This window comes from Epinephelus fuscoguttatus, linkage group LG5 (assembly GCF_011397635.1).
Source record: "Epinephelus fuscoguttatus linkage group LG5, E.fuscoguttatus.final_Chr_v1".
Lineage (NCBI taxonomy): Eukaryota > Metazoa > Chordata > Actinopteri > Perciformes > Serranidae > Epinephelus > Epinephelus fuscoguttatus.
In genome coordinates this window covers 25,210,285-25,222,084 of record NC_064756.1, presented here as the reverse complement: position 1 = coordinate 25,222,084, position 11,800 = coordinate 25,210,285, and positions in this window count along the sequence as shown.

The window sequence follows — 11,800 nt, the reverse complement described above, 5'->3', positions numbered from 1 at the left end:
TATACATCTCTGCTGAAGTTACACAGGAGCAGTAGTTATTCAGCTATTATAATGCTGCTCTAATGAAGGTCATTAGGATTATCTAGTTGCACCTCACCCTACAGGAGGAGGTCATGCCTCTGGCTGCAGTGGAAATCTCCCAGACACACACAATTTTTTTTAACTCTCCAGCTGTGAAAACAGTTCCTTACCTAGCTCTTCAATGCGCAAGACCCAAGGGGGAGCCTTTGATTTTCGTTTGTGATTGAGTGCTGATTTTACTGCCCTCCTGCAAATTAGACAGAGAGATGAAGGTGGATGCTGAGGAAGACAGGGGGGACAGAGACATACATTTTTAATTAAAATATGTATGTAATTGATTTGGTGTAATATTCCTGTTTCCAAGTGTGTAGTCTGAGAAAAGGTAGCAATTTTACATGCAACACAAAAGATAAATTAACAATGGTGAATTAATGCCCTTGAGATATAGTAAAATTGAGATGCTCTACAATATAGCAGTGTTTGCTCTCTAACTGCTGAAACTAAACTCTTTTTTCATGGTATTCATGAAGACAAATACCTCTCTATTCCTTAAGGGCAACAACTGGAACCAATTTCTTAGTAAATTGCACCAATTGTGAATTACCTATAATGATGCACATTTAAAATAGGCTAAAGCTTCCTTTTTGCAAAGCCAAATAAATAATAATGTGACTTCTGCTGAGGTTATATCTTTTTACACTAATGAGGGACACGAGACAGAAAACAGAAAGAGTACATTAAATAAAGGAATCGATTCTGTGTCCCATAAGATACAATTGTAGGTTGATACAGAATTACACTTTTAAATCCACTACATTATATGTGATTTGGATAGAGACATAAAGTTGTAAATAAATCATCTGAACTTCTTTCTATACCTGGCAAAGGGTCGTATCATAAAAGGTTTCTGATAAAGAGATATCAGCAGTGTTGTCCCACTTTAAACACAGTCGTTAAACACATAATTAATTTAAAGCTGCTTCCAATACCTAACAGCTGTATTTTAACGGAGATTCAAAAAAGAGGTCAGTGGTTAGTTCTCAAGTGTGTGCAATCCAATAAATCAATTTTTGAGGTCTCAGAAAAACAAATTTTTTCCAAAGTGAAGAGCCAATCTACACCAGTGTGATATGACCCAGATAGATATGGGGAAAGAGGGAATTGTCCTCCATAAACTTTGGAATGCAGGCTGCTTGCTCCATGATTTGAGAGAAAACTGCTTTCATATGTGAGGCAGGCAGCAACCACACACAAATTAAACTAATGAAGTGATGTCTTTAAAAACCACCACTAATTTTTATGCATGGTTCCTCAAAGCGAAAGACAGTTCATCATGTGCACCATGTGCCCTCACTGGACGGTGCAGAGTTTGTTTGTTCAGTTCTGGTTTTGCGGTTCATGTTTGGAGAACGAGTTTGCCGTTCACTGATTTGGGTATTTATGAGGATTTATGCGATTTTCCTTTTCCTCCTTTCCTCTTGTGTGTTTAAAGGACAAGAGTTGAAGTCTAACACGTACGGTTTAAAAATATGGTTTTATGAGAAGCTCCTGAAAGAACCAGTGTGTGTTTTTTGTGTCTGGGTGAATTTCACCTGAACCAGGTCATATATACTGTACCCCTGAACCCAATTTCTGGTCACAGCTGTTAAAGTGAGACATGTCAACATGAAAAGCTGCACTATCAATAACATTTTACAGGATGAATAAACAAAACCTGTCATTACACTAGATGAGGTAGGTAAAAGTATGGGCACTCCCTAGCCACCTCGAAGATTGTGGGAAAACATCTGCACAGAATCAAATGACCCTTGTGCTGCAAGATTCTCCTCATTACCCCACCGTCCACCTTTTTAGAGGGACTCACAATATACACAAGTTAAGTCATAATTACTGGTAGCAGATTGTTGATTTTTCATGTTTATTTACCTCTACTTTTTTTTTTTTTTTTTTTTAAATCTGAATTCAGCTGCCAACTTACTATGCAATATTAGACCACCAACACAGGCTTTACTCTAACATAAGCTGTTTTTGGACCAAACACTTCTGGGTCTCCTTGAGAGGAAGTGCCCACTGGGGAGCTCCCCCAAGAACTACATACCTTGAAGGGTTTTTTTTTCTGTTTGCATTCACACCACTAACTGGAAATCTGAAGTGATGTACTTCAGAAACATCAATTTGGCTTTGACAAACCAAAATTGCCTTGAATTTCCTGGTTGCGTATATGCTCAGTAAAGCCTGAACTTCATTGACGGTCCATTTGTCCATGTTTTCTTCCATATTTTTTCATCATGAGCTGTTGTTTGTGTTGTTGGACCAATCACCATGCCCTTTCATCACCCATGATTCCTCTTGTGTTGGGAAACTACCTGCTCTGAAAAAAAAAAAAAAACACGTTCTAAGAACTATGATCATTCCTAGTTCTTGCTGATAGGACAGAGCAAAGACGAGGGTTCCTATGAAAAAGGTCCTCTGGTCCGAAAACACCTATATTCTCTAAACTATGCCCAAACTGCAGGGAGCATTTAAAGGATCACTTTGCCCATCTTCAACCAGGTCTGGGCCACCACACTGTGGGGATGCATTTCACATCATCTGGTAGATTTTAGCTGGCGAATGGGCAGGACCTCTGTGAGCCTGTGGCATGGGGGGCACCAACCATCTGCACACACTCACTATACTGCATGACATAGACCTATTTGAAAATCAGCAAAGCATCCCTTTAACAACAGAGGCTTTGTTCAACCAGCAGTTCCTACTTCTGTATTTCCCTTATTTCCACCTACCAATGGGAGGCCAGGTCTGTTCAGTCTTTCAATGCAGCATTGACTCTACTCTAAAATATACTTCTCAGCTACTAAAACACAAGTCTATGTAATGTATGTTTTATGTGTTTAGTGTGCCAGGGTTTTTATCTTGTACACTTTTTGCAGCAAATCCCATTATTTTTGATTGGAGTATCGATATTTAGGAATTCCAATACCGATATATCAAGAGATAGAATTTTGTTTAATACGCACACATAGCAAATGCAAATAATCTTGATATGGACTGATTAGATATTGTTTCTTATTAGCTGACAGAAACCCTGATACTAATATATTTGCAATAAGCTAATATTGGCCGATATATCTGCCTTGAGAAAAATACATCTGAAAGGAAAGAAACTACTGTATTAAAATCTGAATGAACACTAATGATGCTCTCTAACTGCTGGATAGTGATGTGACGTTCACAAACGAGCCGAGTCTTTGAACCGACTCTTTAGAGTGAACGAGCCAGTTTCTAATTCTTCGTTTTTTTGTTTAGTTTACACTGTATCCATTAATTTCAGATCATTTAATCCGTAACAAGTTGAGAGAGAGGGCGGCACGGTGGTGTGGTGGTTAGCACTCTCGCCTCACAGCAAGAGGGTTGGATCCCGGGCGTGGGAGCCCTTCTGTGCGGAGTTTGCATGTTCTCCCCGTGTCAGCGTGGGTTCTCTCCGGGCACTCCGGCTTCCTCCCACAGTCCAAAGACATGCAGATTGGGGACTAGGTTAATTGGTAACTCTAAATTGTCCGTAGGTGTGAATGAATTTGTCTCTATGTGTCAGCCCTGCGATAGTCTGGCAACCTGTCCAGGGTGCACCCTGCCTCTCGCCCAATGTCAGCTGGGATAGGCTCCAGCCCCCCCGCGACCCTCAAGAGGATGAAGCGGTTAGAAGATGAATGAAAGTTGAGAGAGAGAGAGTTTTTGAGGGAGAAAGACAGTGCAGCCACTCACACATTCACTTCAAAGAGTTGGGTCAAAGACTCGGCTCGTTGGCGAACATTGCCCCAACGACCCACTATCCACTAGCACTTGCTTGTATTGACAGGCTTATTGTTTATAAAGGGCGTTGCTATGGCTACACCAAACTTTTTTTCTGCGAGTCTTTTCTGGGTCCACGTCTATATCCAGATCACATGATGCGATAAATCAGCAATGCGACTTGTCGTCGAACCCACTAACACCCACACACACACACAAAAAACCCCCCCCAAAAACTAACGAACGAACTGCATCTTTGAACCGGCTCTTCAAAGTGAATGACAACCAAAGAACCGGCTCTCACAAGTGAACGAGAAATCCCATCACTACTGCTGGACATGTAGGTATGCAAATGTTTGCTAACATGTTGGCCCTCAAGTCACCAAAAACAAAATAATTGCTGACGTTGCTGGGTATGTAGTCATGTACATGTCTTTTGTTGCAAAATCCAACTGTTGCTAATATTTTTTTTATATTTTTTTAACAAAACAAACTTTTGATTGACATTAAATACATATTTTAATTATTGTTTATACATGTTTGCTTCAAAGACCTTTTTACTGGTCACAGCAAATGAAAATGAAAATGAGTGTACAATGTAAGTTATTATATGTCTGTGTGTGGGCAATACCTGAATGAGTAATGGCAAACATTTCAAAAAAAAAAAAGAGGAAACTTAGAGCTCAGTGTGAAAAAGTGGAAAGGAAAGATAAAGTCCTCAGAGACAGTAGACGAGGGAAACCAGAAAGGTTGAGACATATTTTTGGTCTGTGGTATGAATTCCATACTTAAACTAAACCACTAGCAGCCTGAACATGGAAACTGAGATCTCAGGAGAGGTGTGCTGGGAGCCGACCAGCAGCACTCCGAGACAGTACTCCTCTGTTAGCTCAGTGTCTGTCTTATTTCTTTGATGCTGCAAACTTGGCAATGAGAATGAAGTGGACCTTCATTTTTGCTGCAGTTGAAGCCTATAGTCAGAAAAGACTTTTGAAATAAGCAAAGTGGGTCTGTACGTTACAGACATGGCCTTGATGATGCACACACACGCTTGCTCGTACAGTAGATGGAAGACTCTCTCAGTACCTGTGACGATGCTGGAATTTCACACTAGCATTGTAGAATCCACACATCCACCTTCCAGCCACAAGTTAGACAGATTCATCTTTGCACCTCTCTCCCAGGTAGGACCTGTCATGCTGTGATGGGGGTTCCAGGTTTCTCAGACTGTTGCTTCTCAGGGAAGAACTCACTTTTACCAGGAGCTAACACTTGGCCGATGGAAAGGGAATGGAAAATATGCAGATATCAGTTGTCGTGCTGTTCCTGCGGTTGCAATTACAACATAGTTGATTTGTAGTGGGACTCTCTGTATGAAAGCTCTCAAGGCCTTTTTATTCCTCAGATATCATCTGCAAGTGAGCCTGTAAGCACTATAAGCCGTGTATTAGAGCCAGGTACAAGGGCAAAGGTCCAATCGTAAATCAGCTGACTTTGACCATAAATTGTCCACAGCTTTCAGTAAGTGGATACTGTGACCATTAAATGTAAGACGGACCTAATAAATAGAATCACAAAAAGAACCCAACATGGCACACAGAATTTTATGTATGTTATAAGGTATATACACTATTTAATGGGACCACATCCCTCAATCTCTGCCCTCAGGGCAGTGGAAGTACGTTAGTGGGGGTTCTCCGATCTGATCGGGTGCAGATGTGGTCCTTTGGTTCCCAAGGACTAACCAGTTGGACCCCACTGCTGTATACCTAACCTTTTTCACCGTAGTCACACAAACGCCAAACTGAAAACATCAAAGCACTTGTAAATGATTGAGTCCCAGAGGGGGGAAAGCTTTTAAACACACCAGCTCACCCAATTAGGCTGCAACAACAATGTGGCATTGCTACTTTACTGGAGAGGTCGATGTTTCTGTGTGACAGGTTTAGCTTTTCCAGGAAACTTTTCAAGTTCGGTGATGAATTAAAAACGACTGGCTGAAGGTAAAGGAACTTAGGGGGTAGAACTTCACCGTAGGGTTTGACATTAATGTAACTGAGTAATACCATTCCCAACATCAGCTTTGGTCAGGATTTCAGTTCGATTAAGGCCTGCATGTCTAAACTGAAGTGAGGGAACAATTTCATACTGGTTGTAGGAATGAGGTCTTTTGTATTTCTGTTGTACCCATATACATAAGTTCCCATATACATATTTTTTTTTAGCTCTCATTGTTTCTAGTATAAGAAGACAAAACCCAAGTTGTTGGCTGTTGTGAAAGAAAGTCCCGAGTTTGCATTCCTTCTCTCAGACACGTCCACGGTCAGCATTTCCTCTAGTTTAATTTACCACTCTGTAGTAAAGCCAACGTGTAATTTAGATGCAATCTGGAGGAGCTGTAACACAGCTGAGGAAACACTAAACACCTATAAATAAAAAATGTAGCTTTGGACAGCTCTGTGTAAACAAGCCGTCTCTGGTTTGAGTTAGATATACGTATGCATATTCTCCCAACAGACTGTCTTGTGAAAATGTATTTTCTGTGATTGAGATAAATGTGTAACGTGTGCATACATGTAGATACTGGGGGGGTTCATAGGGTACACGTCCCCCTCAATATTCAAAATGTGCATTTGAAAGTAGCAGAGGACTTTTATTTTGACAAAATAAAGCCATTTAGACCATAAATTGGTGCATAAATATGCACTAGGAGGCAGGAAATGAAGTGTTTAATGCTCAGAATTTTCTGGGAGAAGACCCCCCAAACAAAGTCTTCACCCTTGAACTTTTAATTGTCAATCTGATTATCTGTCTTGCTGTAAATGATACTATTTAGCCACATATTCACACATTCCTACTGAAACACTGAGCTTTCAGGTATCTAGATTGAAAACTACTCAGATTTTGCTGGTCACCTTTATGTTCACTTTGAGAAAATATACCTATCCAAATCATGCAACTATGTGCAAGCAGTACCCTGACTGTGTTATCCTGACAATCAACCAATAGATGGCATCAACAGCTCTAATAATCATACTGCCTCTGCTCTGTAATTTAAATAACTCCACTCTGACAAACTCACAGGTTTAGTTTCACACCAAGTTCTACAGTGAAGTCAATTTAAATGGCATCATGCAGACCACCTGCTGTGGTTCATCCGCTCCACATAAATGTCTTTATGACACCAACCTCAGATACCATGATGACATCACAGGAAAAAACAGACCCTCATTACAGCTCTGAGTTCACTGGTTGCTACTGAAGTCATGTTTGCTACTTGGATAATAAAAGTTGCTCTGGATTTCCAGAGGCAGTTTTCATTCTTTATCATCTGACATATTGCTTTATATCCAGAGTCAAGGGAACTGTTGGGATGGCTGTATTTCAAGTTACACATAAATGTCTTCCCAGTGTGTCACTTCAGGCCTTGAAACGTCTTTGTTAGGGCTTTTTTGAATTCAAGTAGGATATAGGCCTTACTTTGCACACAAAGAAAGTATGTCTAGGCCTTGTGCATCTACAGTATTGCCCTCTTTCCGTGTTTGTACATGACACTGACCTTTTTGCACATGTATTCCCCACCATTGTGGCTACCAGCTGCAGCTGACACTTCCTGCCCTGTCTCTAGGCCGATCTGCTGCCCTGTGTGCACACAGGTCTCTGCTGAGCACACAGAGACACCCTGTCAAATATGCCTGGTATCCCAGACTGGCCAGCCTCTCAAAGGGAGCTGTTGTCCCTCTTTCTTTTTTTTCAATTCTCATGCCACAACTCTGCATCCTACTTTCTCAGGCAGCAGGGCGAGGGATTATCAAACAAACATCAACACCCTGGATGAGAATTTAAAAGAGGCATGCCACTGCTGACAGGTGCCAGAAGCACTCAGAAAGTGTTCCCACTTTGGTTTCAGTGCAGTTGCAAATAGAAAGTGATGTCTTACTGCCTCAGCACTGTGTAGTGGGGCTTTCAGTAGACTTGTCACTGTAAATTTGTACTATGTAGGAACACAAATAACCGTGACTACTGTTACACTCTTACAGTTGCATATTAACCTGTTTTAAATTACCTTTTTTTCACCACTTGGGAGCAAAAGAAAACCTGTAAACACAACAAATTCTCATGTTTTCTTATGTATTCTCAAGCTCTGTTTTGGTCTCCACCAACTGCTAGCTAGCTAAACGCTAAATCTTCAGCCCCTCCATGATTTTTCTTTCCGATTTAGCTTTTTTTTTTTTTTTTTTTTAATAACGGCAACTTGGGCAAAATCTCTTTTCACTGTAGGGCTGCATGCAGCATAATGATTATCTCTCAGCCTGTCCTTGCCCCTCTGTCTCAGGCAACTCTCTTTCTCTGATTATCATGATTGCTGTGGGAGTACAAGCTGTGTGCCTGGGACGCAGACACACAGTGACAGGGCTAACTGTTAGCATCACATGGCTAACATTTCTAATGGTTTTAAAAAGTTTAACGACAAAGTTTAGCTGTTCCGGTGAAAGTGTAATGCCTGATTCACACTACATGATATCAGCCTGATTATAGCCCGACACAGTGTCGTCCACGATAATCCATTGTTTTATCTCATGTAGTGAGTCATAATGCACAACATCCAATGCCACGTCTGGGAAGCCTCATGATGTCCTGACAAATAGATTATAATTTTTTGGGAAACACTGAATGCTCATAAGAATAGGCTCTTAATCAAAGACAACATCACAACTATTTTTGCAATTTTCCCTTGCCCCGCAATTTCATTGCAAAATAAAACAACAAAAGAAAAACAAACAAACAAAAAATTCCTCAAAACAGTGAAACATGTATGCTTATTTTTTAGAAAAGCTGCCATGAAATCAGCTATTTAAAGCCACAGCAATCCCAGCTATGACATCCTGGAGGGACTGCATAATGCTTCACTTTGACACTAACTTCATTTCTCCAACACTTGGAGCTAAATGTGGAGCATATTGTGAGTTTACCAGAGCTTTTTAGCTGAAACCAGCTGTCTCCTGATACAGAAATGACAATAAAGTCATGGGCTTGTGAAACTAAAACAATAGGCGGAAAGATGCTAAAACAAGATTTATCACAACGGCACCACTTTTCATATTACATGCTGTGATTTGATCCATTATTGATATAAATACTAATTGGTGCAACTTTAAATGATTGCAGGTTGTAATACACATGGATATATGAGGTATGCTAAGTTATCACTAGATCTTGTGTTAGTTTAAAGGGATGATTTGCAAATAGATCGCTTGTGTAAGCCAGGTAGAGTTTAGTAGGTCACTCAGTGATGCGTATGCCAGACCCCAGAGATGAGCAATGATTTGTAGCAATACCCAAACAAAGGCAGTTGCTAGGAAAATGTCTGTGTGAGCAACAAACTGGAGCTCATGATGGAACCAACGACATCATTCACCGGTACAAATGAAAGCCCAGGAGCCAGTTGGACCCATTCATGTTCATGTGTGTGTGCAGATTTGACGCACACAGTCAACACACCCATACTGGACACATGGGGCTCATGAGAAATGAAGGAATGTACTTAAGTCAGCAGTTGCCAATGCAGAGCCCTTACAAAGCTCCTAAAGAAATAAGACTAGCGGCTATAGTACCACAAATAGACCATTTAAATATGTGTTGTATCATCAGCATGGAATGATTCTTTACACCCGTATGGTGCATGACAGCAAATGTGGTTTCATCGTCAATAAAAGCTAGAAAAACTGTGGCTTACACTTTTTTTTGTTCTATCCACCCCTCCCTCACCTCCACACAGTATGAGCTGCTTTAGATTTGTCAGTGTGGATAATCATATGGGAGGCAGACCTGCTGGAACCTACACTGAACAGCACACCAGCAGCAGTAGCCAGAGAAACCTTACCCTGTCAAAACAAAGTGTGGTCCGCACATTTCAGCTATGCAAGTAGAAGCTGATTTGAAAGGCTGCCAAGGGAAATGTATACACATAAACATTCATACATAAAGACAAAGACAGTCGCAAACAAACCGCAAGCAAGGACCACCCTGGATATATGTATTTCCTTCTCTCTATGTGGTGAGAAGTTTCTGTCTTACATCTTTCTACCTGTCACTATGACAACATGATCAATTGTCGACCGCTTGTTGGGGTCAGGGGTCACAGTTCAGTCACATCGGCTTTTCAGTCCACAGCTGTTACAGCTCTGTTATTATTAGCTTGATGTTTGCCCCCAAACACCACTGTGTCTTTCCATTACCTTTTCCCTAAACACATACTCACCGCTGTGATGAAAGGCTCTCCGAAGGCCATGTAAAGGCAGGGTATTTTGCGCTCAAAGTGGGGCTACTGAAGGCAATACCCCACGTGCAGAAAGGAAATGAAGTTTTCCCCCTTCACTCTCCAGCTTCATCATCGCCACAGGGTGAAAAAAAGTGCAAGGCAGTAGTTGTGTTACAGCAGGCTAGTGGTCTGGGATTGGCAGAGAGTGAAAGTAGTGACTTAAAGGTCAAGGGGTGATGTGGGAGGTGAGGAAAGCAGTGCACCTACAGAGAGGTAAAAGTGTGTGTGTGTGCGTGTGTAAGCGGGGGAGCTGCTGCTGAGGAGGCTCAGAGGGGTTTAAATGGAAAATTCAGTCAAGTCTTGTATTACCTTCCTTTTATTTCCTCCCCTCATTCCCTTTTTCCTGTCTGTCTGAGAGGGAGCTGAGGAGGATTACTGTGTGTGTGAATGTAGAGCAGCTTTTCCTGTGTCTGCATGCACGTGTCTGCAACTGTGCATTCACACACTATTTGATTATGCCTTAGTGTAAATGATTCATGTAAATTTAAACATCAATAAAGGAGGTAGGATTACACAGTGGAGGACAGTGGAGAAACACAAGACACATCAATAAAAAAACCAAAAACAAATGAAGCCTTTGACCAACTCATGTCAGACCTGAGGCGAAACCTTTGACATTCAACAAGGAATAGAAGCAAAAGAAAGAAAGTAAAGTAGAAAATAGGAAGGTGACCAAAAAGACACGCAGATCAACTGGTGTTAAACTGAAAAGCAGCAAGTGTTGCTGTCGAGTTCTCTCCCGGAGAGTGCATCCTTGATGTCCTGATCAGACCCAGATGTGCAGAGATCACAGCTGTGGGAAACATGATTGCATGTCAATATGGAGGATTGGGAAATCGACCGCATGTACAGTGTATATAACTAAATTTAGGCCGAGCTTTACATGGAACAAAAACCACAAGAGTGTGCAAACATCCACAGACCTTTAGATACGCATTAGTTTAGGAAGTGAATGCAGCTGACGTTGCCTATCTTGCTCCAGACACAGGAAGTTGCAGCACTGCCATGCAAACTGCTGGCACTCAAGGATGTGGGGCAGAAGGCCATCAGGGTCATGTGATAAGGAAAGAAGTAGATATCAGTGTGTACTGAAATTGGTCCCCAATTCCTTAAGTAATGATTAAACAATAGGAAACTGTTGTGAAACCTCCACTGGGCAATGTGAACTAACCAGGGTCACACACCAGTGTGACCACAATGTAGTATAACTTTCTGAAATAGGATTTAATATAATAAGTATATTTTTGTTAGTGTACAATAACCCTGAAAATAAGAATCATTGTGTTTTCGGTACCTTAGAATGAGCTGTTTATATCTACATAGGGAGCTGATTCCTGTCCACAGAGTCCACCATGTTGCATTACCTGGCTACCACCGTAGTTAGCAGCCCCTGTGTGATGAGCAGCATCAGAAATTGAGATTGCTTTATTCAGTGTTTTAACCATTTTTATTCACCTGATACGTTTGCTCTGGGGAGGAAGAGACCTCTGCAGACAGTTCAACTCCTTGTAAAGTCTCTTGAACGCCTGGATCTTAAGTTATCAGAGAATAAAAGGCGAGCACACTTCATGAACAAAGAACACTGGAGAAAATCTAACTTGGAGTTCACATTTGGCACATGGGAGAAGTTTCAGCTGGTTGCAATCTGCAGTCCTCATCACTGGATGC